Genomic DNA, 11502 nt, shown 5'->3' on the forward strand with positions numbered 1-11502 from the left:
GGACAGTCCAGTTGAACATATTTCCTCCATTTATCTGAGTCCTACCTGAATCCATTTAAATCCCACCTCTTCCTTGAAACTTGTCCTAAAAACTGCAGGTAATGATGGCCTCTCCTCACTGTGAGTCTTGTAATACCACAGGCATTGTACTAGATACTTACTTTGGCACATGAATTTTGTGTTAGAACTTTATTGGTTCACTAACTAGTTCCATTTTCTAATTATTTTTAGGACATGAGACATGTGTCCCTAATCAGATGACAGCGTCCTTCCTTGAGAGCAGGAACAAATCTCACCTTTCTTGTGTCATCCACAAAGTCTAACAAGTACTTGACAGAAGAGGTTAATGGTTTAGAGAAAGGCTCTGGGGTTGGACCAGAGGTCATTCTAGTCCTTTGTCACTGACCAACCAGATTATGTTGTACAAATTGCTAAGTTCTTACTAAGTAAGTAGCATTTGTAAAAGCGGTAATAATTTCCACCTCATTTATTTGTTAAGAGGATTAGATAAAATAATCTATAGAAATTCCTAAATGCTGTGGAATATGGGGTATAATAGGAAGCTGGATCATAGTCTATGTCTTATATTATAACTTACATTTGTACTATAAATATTTTTGGCCTTATCTGAAAGCAGAGGACTCACTCCAAAGCCTGTTTTACTTCTAAAATAAAATACTAGAAACTCTGTTTTATTCTTTAAAATAAACACTTGACTCTGGTCTTTCCCTGTGAACCGCCTTCCTCCTCCTTCAACCTCTGTTTTTCCTTCACCTATAGGGTGTCAAATCACCATGGTTTTTCTGGAGTAATGGGGAGTGTCAACACCATTAACCAGCTTGATCTAACTATACTCAACAAGTAGAGAATTCATATTTTCTCAAGAAAACCTGACACATTTACAAAACTTGATTATCACTAAGATTATAAAGCAATATTCAAAGATTTCAAAGGTTAATACTCCAATCACATATTCTGATCACAATTCTAAAAAATCAATAAAAAGAAATTTTAAAGCACCATACATTTGGAAATTTTTATAAAACACTATTAAATAACCCATGGTCAAAGAAGAAATAAAAATGGAAAGATAAATGAAATTATAATAATTAAACTATAATTTTATAACTGAAAGATAACTTTGGATATAATAAGTTTATCAAAAGTTGTGCCATATAGTAAAAACAGTATCTACAGGAAAATTTAGTTTTAAAATTTTTACATTAGAAAAAAGCTAAAAACTAATGTTTCCAATTAAAAAATATTTAAGTATAATGAAAGATAAATTAAAACGAAAAAAGATAAAGTTAAAAATATTGGGTTTCCCTGGTGGCGCAGTGGTTAAGAATCCGCCTGCCAAGGCAGGAGACACGGGTTCAAGCCCTGGTCCAGGAAGATTGCACATGCTGCAGAGCAACTAAGCCCGTGTGCCACAACTACTGAGCCTGTGCTCTAGAACCCGCGAGCCACAACTACTGAGCCTGTGTGCCGCAACTACTGAAGCCCGCGCACCTAGAGACCATGCTCCACAGCAAGAGAAGCCACCGCAATAAGAAGCCCACGTACCGCAACAAAGAATAGCCCCCGCTCGCCACAACTAGAGAAAGCCTGCATGCAGCAATGAAGCCCCAACGCAGCCAAAAATAAAAATAAACAAAATAAGTAAATTATAAAAAAAAGAATCAATAGGCTAATTGTTAACACCGACAACCAATGTTTAATAAACAAGTAATAAAAGTATTAATTAGTGAATATAAAATTAAAAAGATTCAATACAGAAGGTCAACCAAAACAATTTCTTTAAAGGCTAATAAAGTAAAAAATCTTTACTATGCTGTCTAAGGGAAAAAAAAGAAAAAATACTAATAAACCAAATTAGGGATAAAAGGGTATAGATACAACAGGAATTACAAAGATACTAATACGTAAGAGAAAATTCTGAGTTTTTTTGCCAGTAAATTTGAAGCTTTTTATGAAATGAACAAAATCCTAGTGAGATATAATGTATAACTGATTTAGGAAGAATGAGAAAGGTTGAAAAGTCCTATAGCTATTAAAGAAGTTGAAATAGATGTTTTCACAGGTTAATTCCACCCAAGTTTAAAGGTGAATATCTCTTATGTTATGCTTGCTCTCCCAGAAGATAAAAAAGGGGGGATGCCTTCCAGTCCATTAATGAGGTTAAGTGTAACCTTAATATCAGTATGAGAAATGCAAATTACCTGCCAGATGCACTCACCATCCTGATAGTTTATGTGAGTTAAATCTTTATCTTGCATCATGTGGCATCATAGGACAGTATGCTATTTAAAAATCAACAAGTAAAAGTATAACAATACTATTTAAAATTATGGGCATACAACCGATGAAGCTAACAACAGACACAAAAAATTATCACCTCTGGGGAGTAAGAACAGAGTTGGTGGGTGGGAGAACTTCTTCAGAAGCACTTTTGAACTGTTTGACCTATAATCAAATGATAAATTAAAATGTGTGTTTTATCAAAAAAGAAGAAGAGGATATATGGATAAGAAGTAAAGATAGCAATTGGAATATAACATATTTCCAGGAACAGGAACAGGTTAACGAGTGTCTGAAAGTTTAGATCTTATTTTCTTCTTCCATTACCAGGCTGCTTTCTTCACGATTGGCTGGGACAGTGTTGCCATGGAACCAGGGCTTGTATAGTCACAGCATCATGTTTGTCATTGTTCAGACGTATCGCTTTTTTTCAAAATAGGTATCAAGGCTTTGCCATAAATTAAGTTACCTCCTTTCCCTGTTTTGTTTTGTGGTTCTTGAATCACTAGAATTATTTGGATTAATGCACATTTCCTCATTTGCTTCTATAATAAAAAATATAAATATAAATGAACTGATATGTGTAAAGTACCTAAAACATGGTAGACATCTAATAAATATAAATTTTCTTTTCTCTGCTTGGGTTTCTGGACCCACTCATTACTTCTCATCGGAAGATTTAAGGGGGGAGATAGGATCAAATCGTATTTTGTAGACTTCAATTAAGCACTGCCATTTTCTTAAAACTGATGTCCTTTTATTACTAGAGCACATAAGTGCTATTTGTTATTCCAGCACTTTCATGAATACATAAGCACTCCTTTTCATTTGTATATCCTTAAAGAACTAGTATGTTGGCATTATTTTAAGATAAGATTCTCGAAAGCACATTCAATAGTTTTTGTGGAGCATTTAAGTGGATACAAAGATTGAGGAGTACCCAAATAGTTACCGTCTACCAAGGATCAAAGTTACATCATCATATTAGGACAACTTGAGAAAATAAGGGATGGGAAAACAGAGTTCTTGAATAATTTTATTTGTTTGCCCTCATTGCGTGCAGTGAAAAACAAATCCTCTTGTGATTCAAACATTAATAAAGCATTCTAGATAGCTCTCAATGTCTTCAGTACGTATATTGCTGAAAATATTAAGTTTTTGTAGCTATTTTCTTAGCTACATAGACGTCTTATTCTTAGCAATGACAGCTAACAACACTTTCTCTTTTGCAGGGGATAAGTTAAATCCAAAAGGGTCCTGGGACACAAACGATCCCTGCAAATATTTCCTGATGTCAGAAAGACACTTCTCTTGCCCATTTATCCTTGTAGTAGCAAAGTGATATTAAGTTCCTTAGTTTGACTGGAAAAGAAAATCACCAAAGTAGGGCTCAGTCAAGGGAAAAAAATCATTGTATGTTCAAATATAATACTGCGGTTCAAAACGAAACAGCAAATGTTGGAGCCAGTACTCTTCAGGTCAGATGAATAAGAGCTGCAGATGAAGAGTGATACTCTCCTTTCTTGCTAAGATTTTGCTATTGTAGAAGATTTGGAGGTGGGATATTAAATTATTTGCTCTACTTTGTGACCACTGCATAGTATTCTAGAGCCTCCTATGTGAAGAAAGCTCATGAAAATAAAATACAGAGAAAGAGGCGGAAATGCTGAAGCCCTTCATTGAGGTTCTTTAGACCAGTGACCACAGAAGAGATCCCACAGTATCTAGAGTTCAGTGCTGCCTTAAGGTTCAATGAATAAAGACGTAAAGACAAAAATCCTTATGCCTTCCATTACTGAAGTATTAGCTAATAAGTGAACAAAGACATCAGGATACCTGGCTGAATTTCCCTCATTTCTTCAGGATTTCTGGAATCATACAGATGTTGAAATAACCCCTTTGAATCAAATGTATTCTACTCTATGGTAAATGAACTTCTGCTTCAGAAGTTCACTTGAAAGAAATTTGATGAAAGGCTTGATGTCTTGGTCATCTGCAATTTTCCTCAGTTAATGCACACTGGGCTCTGGATAGGAAAGAAGGACTTTCACAGAGCATGAATCGAGCATCTATACCGTTTTTCACACCCACCTCAAATCTGAACCCTTTGAAAAATAGGGGTGTAAACTAACTTTGTGAAAAAACTGGTCTCGGTAGTCCATAACCTAAAACACATTGTACTACAGGGGTTTAATCTAACTTTGTGAAAAAACTGGTCTTGGTAGTCCATAACCTAAAACACATTGTACTACAGGGAAATAATATCCTGAGGATTTTTTTTTAAAGGAAACACACTCCCCAGAAGCATTAGCATTATGTTTGGTTTCCATCCACGTCAGGTGTCACGCTTTATAACGTGGGATACCTCTGTTTACACAGATCTATTTCAATAAAGTTGTTAAAATTCAAATTGTGAACCCCGCTGGTTACCAGCTTATGGAGTTTTTGTATTTATGTATTCCTCTACAAAAAAAGCTTTATTTGTGGATGGAGTGAGTACTGCCTATTTGTAAAGTCCCAAATGGGTCTTCTTGTGCCAAAGCCTATTATCCTACCATTATAATTCCATGTTTTTGAGTCCTGAAAACTTTTTGTATTCAGAAGTTCCCTATTATACTTGTATGCACAGCTCTTCAAGCTTATGTTTCTAAAATTGCAGTAGATCTACCACCTGGCACATGCAGAATTGTGTCAAGGGAATGAGAAACTATATAATAAATATGACATCTCCTCCTGGAAAATAAATTTCACTTGAAAATTTTGATGCAGAAAGTGAAGTGATTTAAATGAAAATTTAAACACATTTTCTTTTTAAATATATATATATTTATATTGTTGAGGAGAATGCTAAGTGTGTGTAAATTGTTAGGCTGAAACCCAAAACTTCAAATAATTTCAAGGATATGGAGTTCGTGCTAGTGATTTTCATTTGTTTGTTTCAAATGGCACAAAGTATCCAGGTGGCTTAAACACACACACACAAAATATTTGCTTAGATAAATGAAAAGTCCAGGAACGGGACTGGCTTTAGATACAGCTTGTCCAGAGACTCAAAAGATGTCTCCTAGACTTTGTTTTTCTTCATCCTCTCTCAGAATCTTCCCTCCTCCGTACTGACTGTATTCTTATAACCAAAAGATGAGTGCCAAAGCTTCATATTTTATATCTTCTCTGTCTTTAATCTCAGGGGGAAAAAAGCAAGAGTCTCTTTCCTAGAAATCTCAGGAGAAAAGAAACCTTGAATCTCACTGACTCCGGTTGGGTCACTGAATGAATCATGGTGGCCAGCTATAGAATTAGCCAAATGTCACACCCACCCTGGAACTTCAACAGAAGTCTGTAAATTAAGAGTGGAAGAATCCTCTCCCCACTAGGTAAATTGTGGGATGTTTCCCAGAATAAAAGTGAATCATGCCAGGTGGCATGTTTTACACACACACACACACACACACACACACACATTGCTGTCACCCTGCCTCACCTCATACACACACACAACACCTTCCCAGGTTTAGTTCCATATCTTAAGGGTATGCTGGTGGAAAAGAATCTGAGACACACTGCTTTAACTTATCCACCAGCACTTTAGCAGGGATTAACAGCTGGTGGAATCCAGCAACGCTCACTGGCGATAGGATAGAAGTACCCAGATCAGAGGCTTCCGATGCACTGACAGCAGATGCACCAAAGATCCTTAGCTCCTGAGTTCCTTTAGTGCTTTTCTCACCTAATGACTTGCTGATGGGAGATAAACCTAGCTGACTTAGTCAGCGTAGGCAGAGCTGGAGGAGTGTTTGCAGGACAAGGCCTTTTTGAACTCATCTTCAAGGTTGGCCAAGATAGTTGCCAACAGTATAATGAACCATAATAATGACACTGCAGAGAGCTGTAAAGTGCAGGATGATCAATGCTGAGCTCACAAAGTATCTGATCCTCTAGGCAAACCACACAACTGGGAAATTCCTTGTTAATGGATGAACTTTGTTTCTCTCCAAATTTCAACAGCAAGGGGTTTTGTTTCACGTGCTATAGCACTGCACTATATTTTCCCATACTCCTTTTTCCCCAAAAGCAGATATCTTACTCTGCCTCAAGAGATTACGTTGAGTTTATTATGAAATTTATTTTCATGTAACTACTTGTTAAATATACATGAGGTAGTGGATTTTGCTAGGGAGAATCCAGATTTTGTTTAAGGTGGAAATGTGCCCAGAAAAATAAACCCTCCATATTCCAACCTTGATCACAGATAAGGGTGACCTTGGGACATATTTCTGACCATCGAGATATAAGCAGAAAGCTTCTGTGGATTTCCTTCCCACTTCAGTGACTTCCTGACACACAGACATGAAGGTTGAGCTGAAGGAGCCATTCTGTGACCATGTGGTGACACACACGAGGGTAAAACCGTGTGTCAAGGAAAGTATAAAGAAGGAAAGAGCCTGGAACAATGATAGAATGTGCTGTACCACCCTGGGTCTAGGCTTAGTTGTTAGATGAAAACCTTAACGTATGTTGTATGAAGCCGCTATAATTGACTTTCCTTCTGTTGCAGGCAGCCAAACATGTTCTTCATCAGTAAAGGCTGCTTTTCAAAATTCTGCAAAATCTATTGATTTCTCACAACCATGGCAGAAAATTAGCCCAAAATAATTCATTCCAGTGGAAGTTCAGCCAGTATAATTTCTCCCCATTTTCTTTTTTTCATTTAATTGATTTTATTGTAACTGGATCAGGTCTGAGATGAGGGAAATGGAAATAGCCTTGTTATAAAGAATCAAACATTATAATGGTTCTAACTGAAATTAAGCTTTTCTTATAGGAGAATTATAAATATATGAGCATTACAAGAGCTGACTATACACTTTCAAGTTCATATTTTCTGCCAACAGATTTGATCTTTCACCATCATGTAATCCAGATAAAAGGAATCACTTGTCCCATATCAGGCATAATGGGAAATCACACAATCCCGAGAATATGGGGGCAAGGGGTGCCCCTCTTTGACCAACTAGCAGGTCAAAGGTGATCTACATCATCTCTCCTATGAAAAAATGTGCTTCACCCTGACATGGAAATCAGACTTGATTTTAGACCACATAGTAGGGCTTTCCTCTTGATGTGAAACTAATAACAATAGCAGCTGTGTTTTTTTGTTTTCTTTTTATTCTCAAACTGATTGTTAATGAGAAAAAACGCGGAGCAGTTAACAATGCAGCTCGAATCTTTAGTCTTCTCTTTCCAACTCAAGCACTGAAATATGACACTCCTTTCATAATATTCTGGCCACCACATTCTCTCTTTTCTTTTTGGCTTCAGAGTCCTTTCCAAGAGGAAACATGCTGCCTGGCATTCTATACTCCTCCTAATTTCCAGGTGGAAAAATGAGACAGATGAAGTGACATCTAAAAACACCGGGGATGATATTTTTAAAAACAAGACAGTAATTCAGATCTTCTTGCTTTAATTCTTCTCTGTGTTACCATGACAAAATATTTATCAAAGTTCAAGAGATTACTGATATGCAATAATGACCAATGACTACACATTAATGGAGCTATTCATAATAAACTCATTAGTGAAGTAACTGGAAAAGAAGTTTAAATATAAAGAGTGATTTTCACTATTCTGTTTATACAGTATTGAAACAACCATAACTTCAAACACCCATAAAAGTGCAAAACTCTAAGTAACATTAAACAATAATTGATAACTCTGAAATACTGCAGCATCCTGACGTATCTTCCAAATGACCAAAAACAGATGAAATTCTATTCAGTATAACTTCAGTTTTTTTACACAGAACTATGTATTTCAAAAACTGTAATCCATGTAAGATATACACAAAACCCTGAACTGACTGGATTGTTCAATGAATAATACTTCACACTGCTTTGTTGTTATGGACAAATGAGCTTATAATTCAATGAAACCCATTTAAGAAATTCTAATCTACAGAATGACATGTTCAAATTGTTTATTAACAAAAACCTCCTATTCCTTTGTCAGATGTTTAATTCCTCTAAATATCATCTTTAAAAGGCCTGACTTGATTGTTGTCAAAATAAACCACAGGTCAAGTGCAACCCTCCAGTATCCAGCCTATGGGCTCTTCATGAGTTTTGGTTCTGTGTAAGCCACACAATGACCTTCCCATGAGTTTTCCATTGGAGATTCCACAGTCTAATTTTAACAGTCTCCACAAAGTATCCCTCCCTTCTCTAGGCTTTGGGTAGAATGTCAAATTAATAATGGCATGTGGGTGCTTGCTTCGGCACATATACTAAATTGGAATGATACAGAGAAGATTAGCATGGCCCCTGTGCAGGGATGACACGCAAATTCATGAAGCGTTCCATATTTTTAAGCTGGGACGAAGTGAGAGAGTGGCATGGACATATATACACTACCATATGTAAAACAGATAGCTAGTGGGAAGCAGCCTCATAGCACAGGGAGATCAGCTCGGTGCTTTGTGTCCACCTAGAGGGGTGGGATAGGTAGAGTGGGAGGGAGACGCAAGAGGGAGGAGATATGGGGATATGTGTATACGTATAGCTGATTCACTTTGTTATACAGCAGAAACTAACACACCATTGTAAAGCAATTATACTCCAATAAAGATGTTTAAAAAATAAACCACAAAATAAATAAACACTGATATAAGGGGAAAAAATGGCAGGTGGTGTTCCTTAGCATAGCTTGCCAAAATGTGATAATTTCCTTGGAAGAAAAGCCATGGGCTGCAATCATGCATCTGAGTTGACAGACATTCAGATGGATCCTATATAAAAAGAAAAGGTTGGTGTCTTCTGGAATATGAATGTCCACTTTTAATAAATTCAAACAGATCCCAACATAAACATCTTCAAACTTGATGGGTTTTACGTGACTCATCATTTCATAGATTCTTGGCACCAAATTTCTGGATATTATATAACCCAACCCACCGCAGTAGGGAGGAAACACCTTGAAGGGATACCCCTGGTATGAAATATGGGGGTTTTGGTAAAATCTTCTATAGGAATAATCATCAATTAGAGGATAACTTGTGAAAAACTCCTCTGAGTGGTTTAAATTTAAAAGATACTTCACTAAGTTGCCAGTATTGATGAAAACACCACTGTCTGTCTTCGTGATGTACTATGCGTTGGGGCAAAACTCAGTTACCCACCTAAATGCCATAATTGTTTTCAAGGTCACATTATTGTATGTGTCTAAAAAATCTTGTATTATGTTGCCATAAAGGAGGTGTTCATCCTCTAAGGATAATGCTAATACTTTGTCTTCCCTTTCAGCCTACTGGCCTAATAAGAAAAACGTAAGAACCTCATAGCTCCACCAAGACTTCTTTTCACCCCGAGTAACTCTAATGGCCCGTCTGGCTTTCACATCTGAGGGGTGTGAGGTCACCAGGATGACAAGACATGCATTTTGATGAGAGCAGCTCCAATGCTCTCGAAGTGTGAAGCGGAAGACTTGTCTGCAAATGGGCTCATAGTCATAGAAGTACATACAGTTCACGCGTTCTAGCACATTGTAGTGGGGAAGACTGAGGTACCACATCACCAGGAAACTCAGGAGCGACGGCAGCAGGAGGCTCCAGGGATCTCAGTGACATCCACCCGGAAGGGTGGTTCGGAGCGCCGGGGCCATTCACAGAAGCTCAGGAGCACGCGAGCCTCGGGTTCTTGATTTATTTCTTCTGAGTGAAAGACCTTCAGTTTCATCAACTGAACATTCCATAGCAAGTGGTAGTCAACACTAATGCTTGAAATTTCTACTGAAAAACAAGACTCTCAGATTGGCCTAAAACTCTGCCATATACTGCTTACAAGATACATGCCTGTAGAATTTCAGATGAGACTAAAGCACTAGTTGAAGTCTTTTGTTTCCCGTATTCCATATGCTTTAATTAAATGATTTGCCGTGAACTCTCCAGCGCGCCGCGCGCACCCTGCTCCAACGCGGGCAGAGGGCCGACCCTCCCCTCTTTCCATTTTCCAAGGCCATGTTAATACTGACATCTTGGACAAGTCACTTAACGTTTCTGAAACTCACTTTCTCCATCTCTAAAGTGGTATTAACGTATCACCTATTCCCTAGTTTTGTTATGAGGATTAACTGAGATAATCTGTAAATATTTCCTGGTAAAATATAAGCACTAAAAAACGGAATCCATTATTATTAATTATTATTTAACTGTATAATCTTGACTGGAAAGAAACATATCAAAAGGCACATAGTAACCCCCTAATATGCATTTATGAATGAATGGCTAACAGTGGTTGTCTGTTTGTTGGGAGTAAGAGAGTTGGTGATTCTTTTTTCTCTTCTTCTGCATTTTCTAAATTTTATTGAATAAACATATTTATTATTTTATAAGAACATTTGTTCACCTCTCCGTCCACCCTAAATACCTAATAACCAAAATTATATATATTATATAATATTTACTATAATATATAATTTGATATAATAAATATATTTAATACATGTTTTAATATAGTTATTTCGTATTTAATTGATAAAGTATAGATTTATAACATATCTGAGGCTTTATTTAAAAGACTAAGAGTGTTAGAATGAGGGGGAAGATGCAGTGATGCCTCTGTGAATACAAACACATATGCACGTATACATGCACAGACAGTCACAAATTATAACAATAAGCTATTTGAACAAGACACACCTAAACCATGGCATCAAGAGTTTAAAAGTAAATATGTAGTCTATAAATAAAGAAAGCAAGGATAACAATATTATCTGACATATAAAATTCAAGGTGACAAGCATCAAACAGTAAGAATGCTTGCTTGAATTATATTATTAATAATGTGGCCCATTTTTATATGGTAGAATACAGCAAATACGTAATTACGTTGCTGCGTTAGGAATTAAGAATTTCTGTGTACGAAAATAAGGGATCAAAATAAAATGACACAGCAAAAACTTGTAATGTTAAATCTGAATTGGAAATACTATTAAATCATGAACTTTTTCTTTAAAAAGTATGTATTCCCTAGTTCTGTCCACTTAAAATGCCTGAAGGCAATGACACCCCCAGAAGCAATGAGTGCTCCTATATGTAGACTGTGCTCCGTAAATACCAGGGTTCTTTGGATAAGTGGCTGATTACAAGTCTGAAGCATAACATTAGACTTGCCTGAGACATCTTGTTCCAGAACTCAAGGACACTAT

At 36.7% G+C, this 11502-nt stretch overlaps 1 pseudogene across 1 annotated transcript; it reads right to left on the reverse strand.

Moving 5' to 3' along the window:
* Nucleotides 1-8928: 8928 nt before the first annotated feature.
* LOC309835280 (UDP-GalNAc:beta-1,3-N-acetylgalactosaminyltransferase 1-like) lies at nt 8929-10314 on the reverse strand (annotated as a pseudogene). The gene is made up of 2 exons: nt 10230-10314; nt 8929-10081 (listed from the first exon to the last, which is right to left on the reverse strand). The product of its transcript is annotated as a UDP-GalNAc:beta-1,3-N-acetylgalactosaminyltransferase 1-like (transcript).
* Between the last annotated feature and the right edge of the window lie 1188 nt (nt 10315-11502).

Source organism: Grampus griseus, assembly GCF_964374135.1.
Source record: "Grampus griseus genome assembly, chromosome: 17".
Taxonomy (NCBI): Eukaryota; Metazoa; Chordata; class Mammalia; order Artiodactyla; family Delphinidae; genus Grampus; species Grampus griseus.